Raw genomic sequence first — 20,908 nt, forward strand, 5'->3', positions numbered from 1 at the left:
AATATCGTCGGCGACGGGGCGGGGCGTCCTAATTGCGACCGCGGGACCTCTCGGAGACGCTAATGCAAATTCGTCAGAGAGCCACTTCATCTTCGTCGCGGGGATCCGATGTGATTAACGATAACATTCGATTTGACGGTGTAAGAGAGAAAAAAGGAGGAGGAGCGCAAGAAGAAACGTATCGCGTCGCGCGTACGCGATACGCCAGGAATTTTTATACGTCCCACCCCGCGCCGCGGTACCCGGTTTCGCCATTAAGTGAGTTTTGCTCTTATTTATCATCTTCAATTTCACATTCCGGGATATGCAAATGCGACGTGGGTCGCTGCGCGAAACAAACGTTACACGAAAGAACGTCGCAGGCGTTGACTTTTTGTCTCCCTCCTGACCGTTTTAACGAATCCGCTACACCTACTCCGCGGTCCGAGACTCCGCGGAGATAAATTGCTTTCTCTCGGACGAGTTGCTCTCTAAAATAATAAGATACCTCGAAAGAAACGAATTGTCCTACATTGTACGCTGGATTCACACGTCAAACTGAATTCTACTGAGAAAAACACAGTTGGATCTCCGTGCGCCGAGAACTTCAACAAAACGACTATCTGCAATATCTCAAACGACCTAAAATCGAAATAGTACCATCCCCAGTATCACCGAAAGATCACCGCACAACCCGCAAGCTCTTCGCAAAAAAGAAACTAATATTCTCCTCGAATAAGCATGACCGCGAAATCCTCGGGAGGTTGCAGCTCCGTAGCATATACGGAGTGTTCGACCAGCATCCACGATGCCCGATTACAAACAGAATCGATCACGAAAGCCTAGCAGGGGGACGGCAAAAACGCGTACCGGGTCCAGACGCGACAACGGCGGACAACGCGTTAATTACCTCCTATCTCGGCCGCAAATTTCGCCTCGTGCCTATCGCGACAAAGCAGAAAACCAACATCGCGAACAAGAGAGCTGGCCGCCGGCGGTGGCGGAGGCGGCGGGACGCCAGAGGGAGGGATGGACAGAGTAAGAAAGAAGAGAAGAGACGTAGAGCGAAGCGTACAGGGAATAAAGAAACACAGAGAGGAGGATAATAGACATAGATTATAGCGGCCGGCGGAGGCAGCAGTAGGGAGAGCGGGACCAGCAGGGGGGGTCGCGCGGGGAATGAAAGAAGTGGGGTAGAGCGGTCGTTTGCCTTGGATCGCCTTCGAACCGGAGAGTCCGAGCGAGCCCAATCCTGAGAGGCCGAGCGCGAACCCAAGCTCGATCCCGATTCCGATCCCGCCTGATTTCCGCCGCGTGCATTCCATCTTCTAGGTTCGGCCGGGCTCGTGCTGGTTCGTGCAGGCTCGAGCCTGCTCGGCGGTAGTCGGCGAGCGCGGCTCGGGCCACGCCGTCGACCGCCTTCGGCCGCAGTCGTGTGTCAGCGCTCGCGCGCAGTGGATCGCGGATCGCGCCTTGTAATCGACGCCTCCGACGACGCGACGACCCGGATAGAATTATGACGACGGTGTCCTTTCGGGCCGTGTCACGAGACGCTGAAAAGGACGCTGTGTACGCGCGCACTGACGTTTCCACCGTAACGCCAGCCATGTCATCATTGTCGCGGTGAACGCGCTGGTTCTATCGAGCGGCCATCAGCCCCCCTCCCGACCGCCTCCCGCCGTGTTCCGCATCGTCTCTCGTATCTCTCGTATCTCTCACGTGGCCAGGCCGCCGGGGGCAGCAGGATTAAAGCAAGCCGGCGCGTTAACGTGCTGTGCCGTGTAACTAGTGGATGTGCTTCGTCGTCGCTCCTGTCTGCGTCTCGCTCGGTCACGTTATCAACCAGCCAGTTCGCCGTCTCGCTCGCTCTTGGTGTGCCCTCCGCTCGGAGCTTGGACCGGTCGTCATCCTGGATAACGCTCGCTCACCGCGGAGCCAGGCCTGCGTAGCAACGCGCCGACCCGGACCCGCGACGCCGCTGAATCAACAGGTGGGAATCTGCGAACTAACAGGTAGATATGCACGCACACACCTACCCGTTTTCGATTTTTCTAATGCGACCCGGCCACCGCCGCTGAGCCGGCAGCTGTCAGTTGCCAGGTGGCGCACAGGCTAACCGCCTCTCTTCTCTGTCTGCGTGCCTCCTTCAAATTCCTCGAGCTCGCGGGACCAAGACGCTACGGGCTACACGCGCGCGTATAAGGGGACTCGGCCTTTTTCAGTTGATTCGCGCGAATCGAGCCTGCCGTTACCCGGTCCGCACCTGCCTGACCTCAACGCGTTTCGTTGCATGTTTTTTTCTTTCGTTCGCATGCGGCGCGCCGTTCGAATGATTCTTGCCGCTAACGCCGTGCGTACGTAGCAGGAGACCGGCAAAGATCATTCGGTGTACGTTCCTTTGGCTCGAATCGGAGCCGTTACACGTGCGAACGAAAATGCGGTCGTTGCGTAACGAACCGACGTAATCCTCGCTTCGGTCTTTCGTCTCGCTGGAATTAGGCAAACATTATGATAATGCTAGCGGTAATGATCATTTGGATTCGACGCGTTCTTTTGGAGTAGATCGTAGGTAGGTCGTAAAACCCGTGAGTCGATTGTAGCTTTGACAACAACGAAGTCGATTATGCCGGCGTGGAAATGCGAAGAGTTGCGGTTTGCGTGGGGATGTTACACGTTTTATTTCGAGCAATGATTTGGAGGAATTGTGGAATTTTTATACTTTGAATCTATTTAGTAAAATGATTTGAATGTTCTATTCTGAAGGGAACGGCGAAATGTTGTAGCTGAACAAGTAGGATCGACATTGAATTGAATCGAAATTTGAATACAATTTGTATTTGAAGAATTCGGTCTGGAATAAGCGTGACGGCGAGGTGTACCGTTAGAAGTAAAAATTGAGTACGTTGTTTACGTCGGGACTTCCTTAATTTTAACGGACCGTGCTTCTTTCGCGCGAGAAATGCCTCGAGATAACGATCCCTACCGGATCCTCCGGTATTCGTGCGGCGTTGTAGCGCGATTCAACATCCACGCTAGTGTACCAAGAACGAGCTCACAACGGGATATCGCGGCACGAGTTGCGCGCATCCCCGATTGTATGTACTCGCCATTAACAGCACGCTAAACATTCTCAGGAAGTTTTTCTCACGCACGGACCTCGACCATTTCCCGGCCGGTTGTTCCGTTCCCCGTGTCACTTTCCCTCGTTTCGCGTGCGATTGTTTATAATAACGCGTTTCGGGGAACGACTTTGCCAATTCTGATAATTACAACCCGATTTCCCAGTTATATTATACGAACGCCGGTTTCACATCGCTTTAAAGTTCAATCGTTTTTCGGAGCGCTTGAAGTATGAGTATCTTTTCATACGTACGGTGAGCGAATACTGAAAGCTAAAATTCCCACCGCAGAAAATAAAAAATGGCGTCCGCTTCGCTCTCGCATAAATCCGTATCTCAATTAGCGAATTTGCATGCACGTCCTTATCTTACTAATAAGTTACACCCATGCAAATCCGTTTCAATAGAGTTCCTCGAGAAAAGAGAAAAATATTCAAGCTCCCCGTGCGTTGTATCCATACGTGGCGGCCTTGACATCCGCTCGATACATCGCACCGAGTGCCTTGACCTTTTCGTCGATAAATCCGTGGGTAGCTTCTTCCTCGCGTCGAAGGTCGACGCTTGCTTCCTTTTCCAGCGTTTCGACACGATCGTTTTTCGAGCGGCGCGGGAATACGCCGCCTCGAGGGTAGAGTACAGTATTATACGCGGCGCGAGCGCTCGGAGAATAGCATCTTGTGCAACGCTCGAGGATTAGCGCTAGCCAGCCAGGCCGGTCGGTGTTTTTCGTGCGATCGGGAACGGAGGAGGCGAGCGAGTCTCCCGGCTCGGTCTCTCTAACCGAGCACCGAATAATTAAACCGATTCAATACGCCATTGTGAGCTAATGGCAGAAGTATAATGGAATTACTGGCCGCGGCTGAACGGCAAATATCGTGTAGTTTGACGGTAGAATGGAGTGAAAAATTGCTATCCGCGAGGCTCCTCTGTACGCGCCCCGCGCATCCCCCCGCGGTCGACGGTGCAAACGCGGAGGGATCACAAAACTTGCCTACGATTGTGCCTCCTCTCGTTTCCCTAGGCCGGTTCCGCGCATGCAATCGAATCGGAGCCGCGTCTCATGAATGAATCATGACTACCTTTAAGAAACCCAGAGGATCTACCGGCTGGGTACGGGGAACCTTCACGTGCCGGTCATCGATACAGGTAGCTTGTCCCCCACCCGGCGCGCACTTGTTAATTATGGCCTCGTGCAAAACTCTCGGCACGTATCCCCAACCCCTCTGCCAACCATAGACTGTCCGAGTGCCACGCTTGTTAAGTTACCATTAACTAATATATCGATCGGATTACCGATTCGAGCCGGGTCGCGACCTCTCGCGAACGAATTAAAGTGAAAGCCTCGTCTACCCGCCGCGGCCGCAACTTTGAACTCGCCGGCGATTTTACGACTGCTTCTTCAAACGAGAGATTCATGGTTTCTACGCGCCGAAAGGCGTTATAAGTATCTAGGAAAAGGGGCTGAAAAACGGCGGAGGCGTATTGCGTATATGAAACGGATGATGTATCGGCTAGGGAATATAGCCGGCGCAGCGAGAATCATATTTTCTTTTTTCTTTCGTTCCGCTGCTAGACGGAAAGAGAATTTATGCGGGTTGTTACCGCAATTATGGAAGTTATGGAAAGCGACGAAAGTAGGGTAAACCAATCTCTTCCGCGCGGTTTACACAAACGGTCAGATAAAATCTGAATTTTAAGCGCTTAATGCTCGCGAAATGTTTCAATCGTTGCCCGCTTCTACGCACGCTCGCCGACGGTTTAGATGTTCAAACACGCGTCTCCGCGTAATCCTCGACTTGTTTCCTCGATTCTCGGTAAATGTTTGCGGTGATATCGTGCGTTCTCACGACTTCTTGTGTACAATCCTCGTCGACGGTAGACGTTACTTGAGACGTTCGGATCGATTGAATTTTAAATCGAGGAAAACTTGCTTCTCAAAGGTCAATACAACTCGCGCGTAATCGTAACTTCTGGGTTTGTAAACTCAAAATGGATCTTTCCTATTCCACAGAAACGATTTTTTCCCATTTTTCGTAATCTATTTTCAGCTATGACAAATTAATTATTACAATTCATAAAATGAAACAATTATTTTTATATATTTTAATTTCCACGGTTATCGTGTATCGTAATTCACCTTGAATTTTCGAATTTGAATACGATCGTATTTACGTAAACGCATGAAGAATCATCGTTCGCGGCGCTGTTCCACGTACTACACGAATTGTGTGCCTCTCTTTCGACGGTCCTTTAAACACATACGGTCGCAGACTGGTCGTGTAAAAAAGAACTCGTGCGTCGCGGCACAACGTAAACAGTACACACATTCATCTCGTGCCGCATACGGTGTCTTTATCTCGGAAACATTCGGGTCACAACACGAGCCCGGCGTGTTTTTCTTTTACGGGGTTTCGGATTTCAAGTCGCCCGAGATTCGTCAATGAACCGAGCATGTAGCGTTTCTGGGAAACGACGTTGTCCGCGATCATTCAGCGAACCTAAAGTAGAACTGTCCGCGTCTTCGAAACGCCGTATACGGTGGATTCCTTTTAACACGCTGGCTGTCGGGCTGACGGCTATAAAACTTTCGCGGTGTTAAACTGTTGCTCTTAAAGGTGCGGAATTTACGCGGGCAAGGATTTATCGTGTGACAGAGTTTCATGCAAATCTTGATTCGTCATCTTGACTTTGTTAAAACTTAATAATAAGCGGCCTCTGCTTTTATGGGCCGTACAATAACATTCCAGAAAATGGTTTCCAGGTTAATTAGACTGGCAGCACTCGTTATCTTCGCGTACATACGTTTAATTTTTTCCTCAAAATCATCGTGACCCAAATGGAACGAACATTTTAAATGTAAAATATAGAATTCATGAAATTCTCGGTTAATGTTTAATATTCTTCGCGTTCCGCATACTCGCGTTAGACGAGTACCTTATAAATTATTAACATCCGTGGTCTACTTGTGACTTAACGTGTCGTTGCAGGAATGATTTTTTCTCTCTTACAGTAGCGCCTGGCCACCCGATCACGATGTGCCAGTGAAAGTGTTAATGAACCGAATGGGGCGCTCGATTAACGAAGATGATTGAAGATAATTTGACGCGTTTTGCCCTGCGGCGGTTTTGAATTGAATGTAATTCATTGTAATCGAAAGAGCGGTGTACAATTAAACATGAGTTTCTTTAAATAAATAACGCGGTGAAGAGTTATTGGCAGATAAGACAGGCTTGTCTTCTCTAATGAATATATTCTCTTCGATGGTTCCTGACGCTGAAGAGACAGTCGTACAAATAGCCGGCAGAGGCTACATTGAACGTAAATTATAATTATTAATACGTCAAAGGGGAGGTTACATAAGCTGCACCTTTCACTTTCTGTTTTAGACAAATCTCTATCGCACGAATTTGCCCGGGGAATATAAGGGTACAGTTACAAATTGCAATCACGTCGGTTCCGATGTGATTGAAATGTTTTGCATTGTTTCAATATGGTGGCACGAGCATTGCGCAAGCAAGCTCGCGATTCAAAAGGAATTGCATTTTTTTCATGTGTCTCCGAGCCGATGCAATTGTTAGTTACATAATTGGACAGCGAGATTTACAGACGCAAGGAAGCTCTCTTCTTTTTTTTTGACGAATCAAAATTATCGCATTTCCTCGATCGCTTTCAGCGTCATTATCGTTGATTAATTTCGCTTTTTCTTTCGTATTTAACGAGTCGTTGCTTCTAAATCAATACTCAAGCACCTGTTTCACCAATCATTCGCTGCATACGTAATTTAATGGCCGAACGTTACTCCGGCTCGTAATACTTGTTGAATTTCCTCGCTGGTTGCGGGGAATCTTGTAGCGAGTTACGGTATTGTAGGATATTTCTTTATTGCTAGCACTTACAGATTATATATGTATATTGGACGATTATTACACATGTATAAACTTACGAGTGGATAATAAATAACTCGTATAGCGAGTTCCCCGCGTATTTAATAAGATTGTGTTAAAAGGTGGATTCTAACGCTCCGTCGCAGGATACGCGCTCACGCCTAACAATGAAACTCTCGTGAACATTCGTGAGATACACAGAACAACACCTTATAGATACCACTGGCTGGGAAAATTATAATAACTAATTCGAACAGCGAAACGATTTTCTCGTGTAATTCGACAATTGTTCGTTCTTATGGACTTTAGGAGGAAGCTGGAATTAGTTACCAGGCTTACCTACTATACAAATACAAATATCTTTGAGGTTCTGAACGATACACCTATTAGCTAGCACCGAATCGTCCAAACACCATAATATACCTATGTTTCTTTCTCAACTAGTGCAGAAGAACGTTTGAATAAAAATCAAGGAATACCTGTTTCATATTCTGCAAGAGTAATAGCTTTGTTTAATCCGGCAATCGATACGAAAACCGCTCGAAGCAAGAATTAATAAGTATTACTTTAAAAACGCAAGCGTGCCGTGTTCGGTAATGTGACGCTCCTAAAGAAATTCTTCGTGCGATTCTTCGACGTTTCCAGCGGAACGAGTTTTTCAGGTCGTCCAGGAATTTCATCTGCATGATCTTCGTTCGGGCGCGTAGGGTATATGCATTGGAGAAAATCCGAAGTGATCTCGGAGCAACGGATTTCGCGGATTAGAGGATTCGGGTCTAGGCGAAGGAAAAAGGTGTTCCCAAGCCAGCCGGTGTGCGCATAGGTGAAACGGCACCGCGTCGGAAAGAGCACGTCGCTGTTGCTCAAGAGAGTGTTGCGCGGGAGGGCTCTCTCGTGGATTATGCGAGAGCCAGCGGTAGTTGCGCCGCGGTAAATATAGGTTTCTGGCTCTGTCGGTTGCACCTCTTCTCACCGATCGCCTCTCGAACGAAGATCCAGTTTGACTGGCACACACGTTCCAGTTCTCTCACGAAGTTAGGCTAGACGCATTCCGGGTCACTCGTGCAAAATTGCCGGCAAACCGATTTTTTTTCCAGTGTCCCGATGCAACGGCGCTAGCTCGCGGGTTTCCGCGGGGTCATTACGGCGTGCCCGTTACCGGCGAAACCCGGGGGAGAACCAGCGCCGGCCAACCACTGCCGCGAATTCATATTAACGTATTAAACGCGGGTAGATACGGCTTGACGAATGGCCGGATCATTAGTGACTTGCCGATCCTAGGCAGCTCTAACCACGGAGGCTCGCGATTTTTCCGTCTCGAACGAAACACGACACTCCAGAGTTATCGCGCGCCGGCTTCATAATCAATTTTTTCCTCTCGCGATACAGTTACGCGGCAAATTAGCTACACTCCGATACATCGGCCAGTTGGAAGTTTTATACGCCGGCTTTATTTCTTCAGGGTATATTCCGCGCGGACCGAAGAAGTTTCATTCATTCCGACCCGTTGCGATAAAATGTGGCATTTTATTGATCAGGCTTGGAAAAATGCGGCGCCGTTTTATGCTGAAACTTGTTATCACCGCTCGAGACGCGCCGCGGCCGCGGGGGGAAAGCTGCGTTAGCACACCCGGCGACGAAAAAACGGAGTTATAGGAACGTAAAGCCGGCGCGGAGGGAATATTTATCGTTTTATTGCGTAAAATAGCCGAAGACCGACGGAATAATTCGCGGCAAGTGTTTCCTGCCAATTCGTCGTTCCAACGCGTCGGACGTCCGTGAGAAGTTTCGCGTTTCCCCGGTTTTTTCTCTTCGGGTTCCCCAACAACCGTTCTTCGTTCCGGATATCCTACATTGTTCATTTAGAATCGGGTATGAATTCAATTTCGCCTAACCCGGCTTTTGATTCGCATTCGCGCCAGCGAGGCCATTCTACGGCGAGCCCTTTCAAAAACCCGCCGCAGTCCCATTCGCTCGCGCGATTTCTCAATTATCCCCGTGGCCCCGCGATCGCCTGTGCAATTTGAAGGTAAAGAGGCCGTTTAACGAAAAATATTGTTCCCGAACCGGGGCTGAAGATCTCGCGATGCGAAACCGCTGAACGATGATATCTGGACCGGCGATCTGCGATTTACCCGGTCGACGTCGGGCCCCGGGTCGCGTATCTCGAAGCATCTTGAGCATTTCTCGGCCCGTTTCTCTATCCGGTCGGCCTCCTACCGTTTCGCGCGTCTGGGCCGGTTGTGCGCGCGCGTCCGCCCAGCGGATGCTCGCCGGCCGACGAGACCGGATGTCCTTCGCCTGAAGAAAAAGGAGAGATTAAAGCGGGGCAGCAATGTAGGATAAACGAAGGGACTGCGCGGGGATGTAGGAATGGCATGAAAAGATCTCTGCTTAGGCAGTAAGTTTCGTATTAATATCCCCGTCGACAGGCAATGGCCGATCAGAGCCGCCGGTTTTCAAGAACAAGCGTAATCGACCGCCGGACAGTAATCTTGAGAAATCAGCGGGGGGGATGTCGCTAAATAGTGGCCACAGACGGCACACGAGCGCGGGATTATTGGCGTTGGACCGATCACCGAGGCGTTTTGTTGTTACGGGTTCTAGCGTAATCTATAGTGGCCGCGTCTGGTGATAAACGGTCCAGTAAATGTCGGGAATGCGTTAATACTGGTCCGCTATTACCACTTAACAGAGGCGAGATATCGAGACATCGTAACCTACTTCGGTCGTAGCCTACTTGAAAACCGAGGGAGTCTGGAATTGATTTCAAAATGAAACGAAACGAGTTCCCAGTGCACTGGTTTCTCTTCTTTTGTTCGTCGTTTCTTTCTTTTTTCCCCGTCTGCGTCTCTTTCTTACGACGATGTTTCTGAAACTTTAATCGACTGCATGATCGAAATGTTCGTGTTATCGGGTGAGACCTTGAAGGGAGCAACGAGATAAGCGGCGAGGGACATTTAGCGCGTACGTTACGTACGTTCTAATGATTCCCGCCGGTCGAGTAGCAGCATGAATAATTCGACTAACTCTGTACCGTTGTTTTTTTCTTGTTGCACTTCGGAAAGGGAACGATCGATTTACCGCATCGAGTTCACCTTTTATTAGGTCTATTGCGTTGGCGGGACGGCGAATCGATTCGATATTCTACAGATTTATGAGGCATTGATAATAAATGAAGATGGCAATTGTGTTTGTCTAGAAACAGAGGTGTAATTATGAATTTAATTTATAGTAGACCCTCCGATAAAGCAATTAAGAGATCATTGAAAAATAATTGTAAAAAAAGAGATTCTTCGTAAGAAGGTAATAGTAATAGAGAACGAAGTTGGACTAGTATCAAAAAAGCGGAATTGACCGAGAGATTCGTAAACGTGAAGTCGCTGTAACGCGGAATTTCTTAATCGCGTTACACAGGGTTGTACCGAAAGAAAGTGAAAAATCCCATGTACCGGAACAGGTCACCCAACGAATAATTAAGTTATCCGATCGGTCCACTCGTTATTTCTTCAAAAAGATAAAATCTTGGTCGTCATCGGGTACAACCACCTCGCCCCGTACTTTCGAACTTCCACCGCGGCGGACACGTCAAGCGTCGAAAATAGCACGCGACCAGTATCGAACCCAGGAAAGACACTTTATCTCGAGCAGAATATTGACAAAGGAAATTATCCGCGGTAACAATGGACGCCGATTTTTCTTCTCTCCGGGCCGTTAAATATTGTCCTTTCCATACCCAATAAGTTATCTGCTCATTTCCATATGATAGGTCAATGATAAGGTTCCCGAACGTTCACCATAGCGCGCGAGGAGCGGAGTCCGGTTCCTTTCTTTTGCGTTTGTTTCGCGCTCGAGCAAATACGCGCACTCGCTCCGGCGTCACCGTAGAAAATCAAACTTTATCGACGCCAGTGATCTCGAAAAAAAATCATTGGCGCGCGAGTCCTTGGCTAAAATCAGGCCGCGCGCGCGCGCGCGCGCGCACTCGTCGCCGCTTACGGAATCCCAATACGATCTACGCAATCGGCGCGCTTTTCAGTCGATCGGGGACGATTTAGTAGCGGCGGCGAGGGATCGCTAGTGCCGCGACACGAGGAATTCCAGATAGAAGAGGAAAACGGCGTCGAATAATATGTTGAACGAGTACTCTCTCTCTCTCTTCACGTACAATCGGCGAGATCCTTTCTTGGAACGCGACGATTCAAACGTTCGTTTCGCGGCGTGGACGACGTCGTTGGCTTGAAACGCGATAACGCTGGTACCGTTACCGTCTCTCGGCTTTGTTTTCCTGTCCCGTGGAATTTTTCTCGAGCGTCTCTACGCCATTATCTACACGCTGGGATAGGTGATCGCTCCGAACCCAGACTTCTTCATTCATTAGCGGTTATACTGCCAATTGCGTAACGAGGATTCTTCGGTTCTTCTCCAGATAACGGTCAGCCGGAATGACGATCGGGAATCATTACTTATTCATAACAGGCCGTTACCCGCGAGCCAGGTAGCCGAGATCGCGAACACCGCGACGTTAATCGCTATCAATCATTATCAGAACGCCGGAAAGGTTTTCAGGCCGCGATGATACACCGGATAAGATTCGTTCCCGCTATACGCGGTGTGCTTCGGGGACGAGGATGCTCGGGCTGTAGACGGTGTTTTCTTACAATCGTGAAACGACTGCTGATTATGTTAATGAAGCTATTAGAAGCTTTTTTTTAACGAATGAAAAAGTGGACGATAGTAAACACAGTCGAAGTTAGCGTTGAATCAGCTTTTTTCTTAAGTCTGAACGTCGAACGTGGTTTCTAGGATAAAATCCGTGAAGCGTCTGACAGATGGAGAACGGTTACGGGAAGCAATGGCAAAAAGAATTCTAATTAAAGGTGGATGCGAGTGTTATTGCTGCGCGCTGAAAGTTTGCGTCTTGAAACGATATTATTTATGGAATGACCTGATAGTACAATTTCCTCTCATTTCTGTCGGCAAGCCCCGCGGCCGAGCGACGATGCGTAGACGCCGCTACGTCGATTCCGATTACCCGACGCGAGTATAATACCTTTATTACTTTAATTAGTAATTACACCGAGTATGTGACTGGCGGATGCGTCCAAGCGTGCTGTTGTCCGACACGATCGGAGCATGTAGGAATGATAACGGTTAACTATCACGTGGCCTGCTTCAATTCTAGGGCTTTCTTCCATCCACTTATAGTGCATTCAGCTTTCGTCGGTGATTACTATTGTGGTGTATAATTATTTAGATTTCCTTTAGCACCTCAATGCGCAGGCGCGCCTAATTGGCAAGGAACGGGGTCTAATTCTAGAACGAAAGGGAAATAGGGAATTAATTACAGCGGTTTGAATTTCATAGGATTATACGATTTTATATGATTCTATGGATATCCATGTAAATAAAGGTAGTCGGCGTTATAAAGGATTCTCATTAACCTATTCAGGGCTGAATTATTTTTTAGACTAGACAAAGACTATCTTAGTTTTCGTTTGAATGCAATTAATTTTGTTCGTATCGATACAAACTGAAAATTATACGAAATAAAGCTGTTCGTTCGATGGGCTTTAAGGTTAAGCTAAAATCAAATGTATACATATGTGCCAGTATCTTTGAAGAGGTTAAACGATCGACTATTTGGAAAGTAACAGAGCTCGGTGAGCAACGGTCGGAAAGTTGCGTGTCAGGAACCTCTAGTTCACAGACGATTGTGTTAACGAAGAGCAAGGTCAGTTAAGTTTATTCAAACAGATCCCCGTAGCGGATATCTCAGTAAACGAGGAGATAGTTACTTGAAAAAGCCACGTTCGACGATCTACAATGCAGTACCAATCAGAGTAACATAAAACGGTGACTTCATAAATCGAATTCCGAAGGTCTGCAGGTCGCCGAACCGATTTCGCACGCGATCGCAAATCGAGCATGTGTAGATACATTACTTTTGAAACACACGATACCCCTATTCTATCGAGATCCCTATGCTATCCAGCTAACATTTATTTACGTATTGTTTCCATATCGTTTTGAAACTCGAGAAATAATTCATGTAGATCACCCGAGTGCACGGTTTCACCATAATCTCGTTCACTTTCGTCCGTCGTGATTAACAGCCGAGCTGCTTAGCTCTCGGAGCGTGTACGTGACTCCTTTTTCTCGTGACTTAATAGATCATTGCTCCTTTATATTGAACGACCGGGTCTCTCTTTTTCCAGCCAACGAAAGAACGCGAGAAAGCCTGCGCAAATTCATTAAAGGATTGTGTAAAGCTCGCCCGCCGGTTTCTTCGCGAAGATGCCCGTAACGCTTCATCAAACTTCGCGCGAGTTTCGCCGGCGTAAACCGTGATCGCCGTAGCGGGAGACACGCGTTTGGTTTTTCGTCCCGGATTCCGATCCGGCAATCAAGCAACGATCCTTCTAATGAAACCACAGCTGGGAGGAGTTCGCTGAAAGCTGTCTCTATCGAAGCGTACCGTTTATTTCGCCTTAGGTGCGCGGTCCGCTCGGCGAGATCTCTTTCGCATTCAAGAACAAAGGTGCAACGTATTGGAATTAAGAAAAGCGCGCGGGGGTAATGTTTCCTGCCAGTATTCCGTGGAATTGCGCAAAGTTGAGCGCACTTGCGACAGACAATCCCTTGAATGTCAGCCGCCTGAAACGGTGCACGATCGGAGTATCAGCTCGGCCGCGTAATAATCTGAGAACACCGCCGCAAAGAAACCCGTGATAAATTCGAGCGTTTCGTTGCGCGGCTTTATTGCCGCATGACATATCGCGGTAACGCGATTACTTTACGTCGAATTTTACGAACCACGGTCTCGCATTTCACCGTTTCGGCGCGCGTCGGCCGTTCGCCGTTGTTCCCCGCGCTTTATCGTCGCCTGCGTTCCCCATATAGGGTGTTGCGCGTTTTACGACCCCGCCGAGATTCACTCGAACGACTCTATTGTTGGACAAAAGATAGCTAACACCGTCGGAAGATTCATAGTTACCTATAAATTCGAGATTGCAAGCGTATCCCGCTGAATTGCTCGGAAACACGGTATTATTAAATGGCGTAACAAAGCGTGTTAAGACAGCGCGTTAGAAGAATCGCGTGTCTGACGGTTCAGTAATCGTGGGTGTCGGTTTCTCGTTTCGCGGATTATTGGAGTAGGCGTGAAGCCGAGGAATTAATGTGAAAAAATAACACTAATCATCGAAAACGTTAACGTGAGCGAAGTTTATTGCGCCGAGCGTCGAATCATAAGTTACGTTTATCACGTCACTTATATAAATAACGCTTCCCCAAAAGGTTTTACCGTATTCCCGAGTACGAACAGCCATTCAACATTTTATTCCGAAACATTCTGAATGCAACCTTCTGCTCTTCTAAAAATAAACCGAGCTTCACGCGTTTTCATTGAGACTCGCGACTTTCGCAAGCGGTCTGCTATTTACCACTCGGCAGGCCTAATTCGTCGGTGTACTTGAAAGTTCCTGATCGACGAGTTGAAATCGACGGGAATGCCGATACCCAAACGATTGCCGAGAACCCGACCGAGAACTCGTTCGAACTCGCAGCCGCGGTAACGAAGAGGCCATTGTGGCCAGCTGGAAATCCTCGCGCAATCCGCGAGCTTCGCTTCAGCAACCGCGGCACGTTCGATCGCCAAATTCGTAGCAGCCGGTGAATTCTCTTCCTTTCCAGTCGCTCTTTCCCCCCCTTTTCCTTTTACCGGGGACCCAGGCCGAGAGCCACGTCGCTCATAAGATCCCGTTCAAAAATTCCACGGCTGGGATCTTTAACGCGGTTCTGCGCAGCGTCGTGATTTCGAGCGATCGGCCACCGAAAAAATATCGGCAGCGGCCCCTCGTAAACGTCGCGAATTATTGCGACGGTAAATTCTTCGTTGCTCGAAAACCCGATCCGTTCCGAGCTCGGTATCGGGCCCGAGGCCCGATAACTTTTCGTCCGCGGCGAAATCGCGACACGGAGAACACTGACGGACAGAGAAAGACGGAGAACGAGACGCAGTGACGGTTGATTCTCCACTCCACCAACACCTTTATTTGCGCTGCTTCGGGTCCTAAGTCAACAATCGGTGGTCGAGAGTACCTGCGACGTCTCAACAATGCGAGCTCAGCGTCAGGTATCCGGGGAGAGCTCTGTGGTCCACGGAAATATTTCTTATAGTGTGCTTCATCAATTCCCGACGACCATGTCCGAGCAACCTGCTTCGCTCTCGTCTGCGCCTTTCTTTCCATTGTGAGCACAATGAGGACGAGATCCGAGGCAAACAAACTCGACCGAAAATTAGTGACGTCCTGTGGCGCGCTCTAATCCATTCTTGCGGATTCGAGGCAGGCTCGGTTTGTCTGTACGCGGTTACAAAGATTCTAGAAACATGAATAACTTACTACACGGAATGCGAACTTGAAAACATCGTATGTCATAGGTCTTGGAAAAATTCCGTCTGTTCAATATACCATCGGACGTACAGAAACAATTGCTCGGTAATAGAAATGCACTCGCTACCTAGATTCAATCCGTATCCAGATACCCGTTTCCAGTTGAAGCGTAAAGGCCTCGTATCTCATACTCAAAATGGATCCGGATGCTTCTATTCGCTTAGATGTTTCTCCGATGATACCCGCGCAATATTCCACGAAGAATATTTCAAGGAGGTACAACAGTTAGCCGCATTAAGCGAGGATCCAGCTTCTCTCGCTGACACAGATTCGAACTTCCGATCCGGCCGCGCTTCCATACGCGCCGTGTACATCTAAAACGAATTACGACGGAGAGGCGGCCTGAAGAACAGATTCGCTCAATCCCATTATTTTGCATTACTTAACGGTACGCCGGTAGGATCCCGCGAACCGTGCTCGTCCCGCGCTGACACAATCGGGTCGCCTCACGGAGGAAAGAACCGGGTCCCGAGCGGATATCGCGGATCCGCGGACGCGGCAGCCTCCGACGACGGCAACGCGCCGTTTTTCTCGCGTCCCCGTGAAATTGTATCGCGATACGGGCTGTCGGGTCGCGTTACCCGAGCGCGGATACCCTGGCCGAGCGGTCGACACGGGAGGAACGCTCTTTATCCGAGTCGCTCTCGCGCGCGCCAGCCACACGCGTCGCTCCGCTCCGGAGCCAAGTAGATACGCGACTGCATTCCTCGCTCGCATATGTATGCGGTGACGCGAGAGAGGCGGGCCGACGAGCGCGCGAGTCCGGGACGCGGTTTTACTTTACGCCGTCGTAAACGAGAAATTCGTATCGACGCGGCCGCCTAATGATCGAGGATATTGGGATCGTTTAGAGTCAACCGTGATATAGACGCGGTTTTTTCTGGGCCGCGATTTTATACGTTAACCCGTAAAATGTATGCGAGCGAGCACGCGCGCGCGCATGGTTTTTCTGTCTCCGATCGTCAATAACCGGAGAGGACGCGTCGATCGAAAGCCGGTTGAGTGGAAATGGTATGCGCGCCCGGTTTTTCTTTTATTGGCCACAATCAGCTCGCTTGACAGATACCGCTGGGCGAATAAAATTATTTCAATTAGATGCACACGGACACCGCCGCGGAATCGCGAAACTCGTTCCCCTGTGTAAAATTGTCGCTTTCTATTCGTCAATATCGTTTTTGCTATTGACCGAGCTAATTAGGCGGCTTTCGATTTTCTTGGAGCACGCTCCCGAGGAAATGTCGCCCGTCTTATAATGCACGTACAGGAATGTGGGCGATCGTAAAGAAATGAAAGCACGAATGCGAAATAAATCTGTGCCGCCCGATGCAAAGTAACACTTTCCTCGGAGCCCGCTCGCCTCAAATGAGGTACTGTTCATACATATTGATTGGTTTATTTATCGCCGGCTTGATTAAACCGTGCGGTTTTTTATGGGGCCGAAGTCGTTCACCGCGGGCACACTCAATAATATACATCGAACGGGGTAGGTACGTACGCCAATGTATTATATTAGCTCGCCCTGTAACTTCAGTTTCATTATGCGCACCTTTTTATATTTATTGTTAACCACGAATGAGCAATAATAGAGTGTCGCATTATGGTAATATTATTCAATGAGACTGCGAGACAATTGACGGGTAACAATGAGTTTTATCATTGACCGTGCTAGACTATGCGCGTTGCTAACCAGTTCGATAAACACTATGTAAATTCGGTTAGAAAACTCCACTGGCACGATTATCCTCCGTAAATGTAAACTTCTCAAATTTCTTTACCAACGCGAGGACATTTTAGTCATACTTAAAACGTACATGCAGGGAAATCGATTTGAAATCGACAGAAACTCGAAAGACACCCAAATGGTAGCAAGGATATTTCGCAGTAAGAAAGCCAGTTTCATAATCCTCTTTCTCCATTGTCTACGCGCCGTCGATGAAAGAGAAAAAGGGATAGTGATCGATGCCCGTCGCGGCTTAATTAGCATCAATCGGCGGTCGTCGGCCATTAGGGAGCGTTATGTAAATGATCGGTGCGCTCGAATCAATGTCTCGTTGAACGACCGATAAATTTCGCCGGTGCTTTGAAGTTTCGCGGCCCTGTATCGTATTCGACGGGAAATAAGTGCGCACACCGGTCCCCGGGTATCGATCAGACCGGCCGCGGCGACCGTCCCCAATCTCGCGGGCGAGTGGCAAAATCGATGCCGGTGTGCGCGTCGTTAACGCGGCTGGAGAACCATTTAGCACTGTCATACCCGGTGGGGTTCTCCAGATGAGGTTACTTTATACCCTGGACCAGCGCGAGACGACGACGACGACTACGACGACTATGACGACGACTATGACGACGACTATGACGACGACAATAAACTTTCTCCGGTGTACAACGATTTACCCTGCGTGACACACTCGATCACGCACGTGTGTGCACGCGTTCGATTATATTCCGCGCGTACTGACATTTGGAATGCTAATGTCGATTAGCGGAATCGATAAGTATCGACGGGCCGCGTGCGGGAGTATACCCGGCACTCGCGTCAGCGTACCCACGCACTTGATTGTGCGCGCAACGAGAAACTTAACCTTTCCTTTTTCTGCGCGCCGCAATTTGCGGCGTGTCTGCCTCCGGTCGCGTTTGTTTAGCTTCTCTCCGTCCCTCTTTCCCTCTTTCTCCCTCTCTCTCTCTCTCTTTCTCCTTCGTCTCCCTTCGCACGTAATGGAATCTAAAGCCGAGGTGTAAATCTTGACGGATACGGTCAACCCGGAGCCCGAGTTTCCGTTCACTTTTCTGGAACCATTCCCCCCGCCGGTTTTGACAATCCGAGAGACAGTGATTTAGAGATAGGGGGTTACGGTATCGTGGAGTATTTTTTACCGGTGGGAATGTAAATCTTGATGGACTCAGCGATTCGGAATCTGGCCGCGCGTTCGCTTCGCCGGGGTTTTGACAAAACGAAGGACAGTGATTTAGAGATACGAGACAATTGTATTCGTTGAAGTTCTTTTAGTCTAAGAAATGTAAATCTCGATGAATTCGAGTTTCTAGCTCTGGTGTCCCGAAGTTCGGACAATTCGAAGGGTGGTGATTTAGAGGTACGACAGCGCTCGGTAATGCGGAATTTCTTTATTCCAGGGGATGTAAATCGTGAAGGATTTAGTAATGATCTGGAAGCTGAGATTGCGTTCGGTGTTCCGGAGTTTTGACAATCCGAGGTACATTGATTTAGAGATACGAGAATATGGTACCGAGGAATTTCTTTATTTCGAGGGATGTATATCTTGTTGGCTGAGCATGCTGACTCGAAACCTGATTTCGTATCACCTGTGTCCACCTGTTCGTTAAAGGGCCCTGACAGCTAGAAGGATGTTGATTTAGGTTGTCCAGGATATATGCCCATACCGGTCCTTGCGGTTGCGCAGTATCGTTTCTAACAAAAGCGGATCGACGCGTGTATAATTTATTCGATCGGGCGCAGCTATAAATCTGGCGTATATGGAAATTAGAGAATTTAGTTGTCATCGATTTTCCTGACGGGATGGCTGCTTGGAAGTCCCGCGGTGCTGGAACATGTTGATTTAGACCTATTGAATGGACTTACCGAGCAATTCAATCGTTGACGTTACTTTTCCTCATGTCATTATAAACGGGTTTAGGGTCCAGACTTTCCAGTACCGGAACGAGTACCTGAAATTCTAGTTCTGGTCAACTGAGAACAGAAAAAAATACAAGTCCGAAGGGTTGGAAAGGCACGAAAACATCGTTCCCGAGTACACGTTCCCACGTGATAGATCGGCCAAGTATTAGACAGGCGGCAAACGTTACAAAATATTCCAGCGTCCCGTGGAACGGATTGTTTTTTATTACACGATTTATGTCATCGATGTTATCGGCGCGAAACGATGCCGTTATCCGTTGATCCTTACGCAACCCGTACGCACTCGTTCATGGGATAGGAATTCCGTAAGGATTTCGTGTCTCCCGCGCTCGGAGCGTAGCCGCGCGTGGAAACCGCGGCTCACGGGAGAATTAATATCGGTCTTTTTAGCGTAATGGCCGCGGCGGTAACGTCGTTAACCGGCGCGAAATAAATCGAATCGGGCGCGATCGTGCTCCTAAAATACATCCTGCGCCATGGGTATTACGCTCGTAAACCTCGGTCAAATTGCACGTTTCTGACAGCGTTTTCGCGTCGGCATCGTTGCGCGATGTGCAATCTGTCTCCCGTTTCGAGAAACCGGTCTCGCGCGAGTGCGCGAGCGCACTTCGTCGATAGACAGTTTGAGAAATGTCTATTGTTGCGTTCGAACTCCCGCCGGGGATATCGATCACGTCTAGCATCCGTGTTTTCGTGTTGGACGCGCGCGAGCGATGAGCGAATTAATCGAGAGGCGATGAAAGGCCTGCGAAGTCTAGACTCTCGAGCCGAAAAAGGAATCCGGGCGATTACTCTCCCGCGATCGGCCGCCGTTCCCGAGCGGGTCATGCGTGCACGTGGAAAGATCTCGCGAGCGGATATTAATACCGTGTAACACCTACACACCGCCGGTACGTGTCTTAATGGGATTTACGTTTGCCGCCTCTGGTGTCATAACTGTTCGGGGCCTTGACGCCGTGCCCGAGCCACCGAATGAATTTGTAACCGGAAAACGTAGCCACGTACCTCGATACCTCCCGCCCGAGGGACTCGACGTTGCGGCCGCGCCGCTCGAACGGTTGGAACCGAGCGCGATTCTAATCCATTCTTTATATCAGCCCGTGGCTAATATATTGCGCCTCGATCTGATATAATGGGGCATTGTTCCAGGCCAGGCCTATATTTATTCGGGACCTTCAGGCCTCTCGTTAAGGAACTAATTGAAACGATAGTTTTTCCTATGGGAGGCAATCCAGTCGGCGAAACCACTGATTGATCGCATTATTGCGGGTCTACGGGGGTTCATTAGGAGGCCGGTCGTTGCGATTGGAATGATAAGTGGGAAAATTGGTGGTCTGGGTGGAAACTGGTTGTCAAGGACTCGAGTCTGTCTTGATACCGGTGCTCGCTGAGACTTCGCGCGTCGTGCTGGCGTGTATCTACCTTGTGTTACATGAGAACGTTTTACTTTCGATGCCGGCCAGATTAATAATGGGCCACGGGACTATATAGATAGCGCGGTGAACACGGTGGAGCCGATAGACAGACTACCGGAGCCAATACCTGCAGTAGATCGTGTACTAGACATAGTGGATTCAACGCACAGTCTGACGGGGCCTGTACATCCGGTAGTCACCGACTCGGATACAATGGATTCAATGGGCACCGCGCTGGAGACAATAAACTCGATAAAGTGCACCGTAAACCCATACAGAATCCCTAGAGAATTTCAAGACTTTGTGATTCTGAGAGAATACGCGGATCTCTTACATCTAGGAGATTCTGAAAGTCTCTATGGTCTTTAGGATCCGAAGGATCTATGGTCTTTCGGATATC

At 48.9% G+C, this 20,908-nt stretch overlaps 1 protein-coding gene across 2 annotated transcripts in view; it reads left to right on the top strand.

Moving 5' to 3' along the window:
- The first annotated feature begins 1,419 nt into the window (after positions 1-1,419).
- Positions 1,420-20,908, top strand: part of Shrm (shroom) — a 170,033-nt gene continuing 150,544 nt past the window's right edge. Inside the window, exon 1 of one of the 2 annotated variants that reach the window (XM_031971991.2) lies at positions 1,420-1,991. The gene's annotated coding sequence lies outside the window, so the exon portion shown is untranslated. The remainder of the gene's footprint in view (positions 1,992-20,908) is intronic. The other variant, XM_031971992.2, reaches the window with a different exon arrangement.

This window comes from Nomia melanderi, chromosome 7 (assembly GCF_051020985.1).
Source record: "Nomia melanderi isolate GNS246 chromosome 7, iyNomMela1, whole genome shotgun sequence".
Taxonomy (NCBI): domain Eukaryota; kingdom Metazoa; phylum Arthropoda; class Insecta; order Hymenoptera; family Halictidae; genus Nomia; species Nomia melanderi.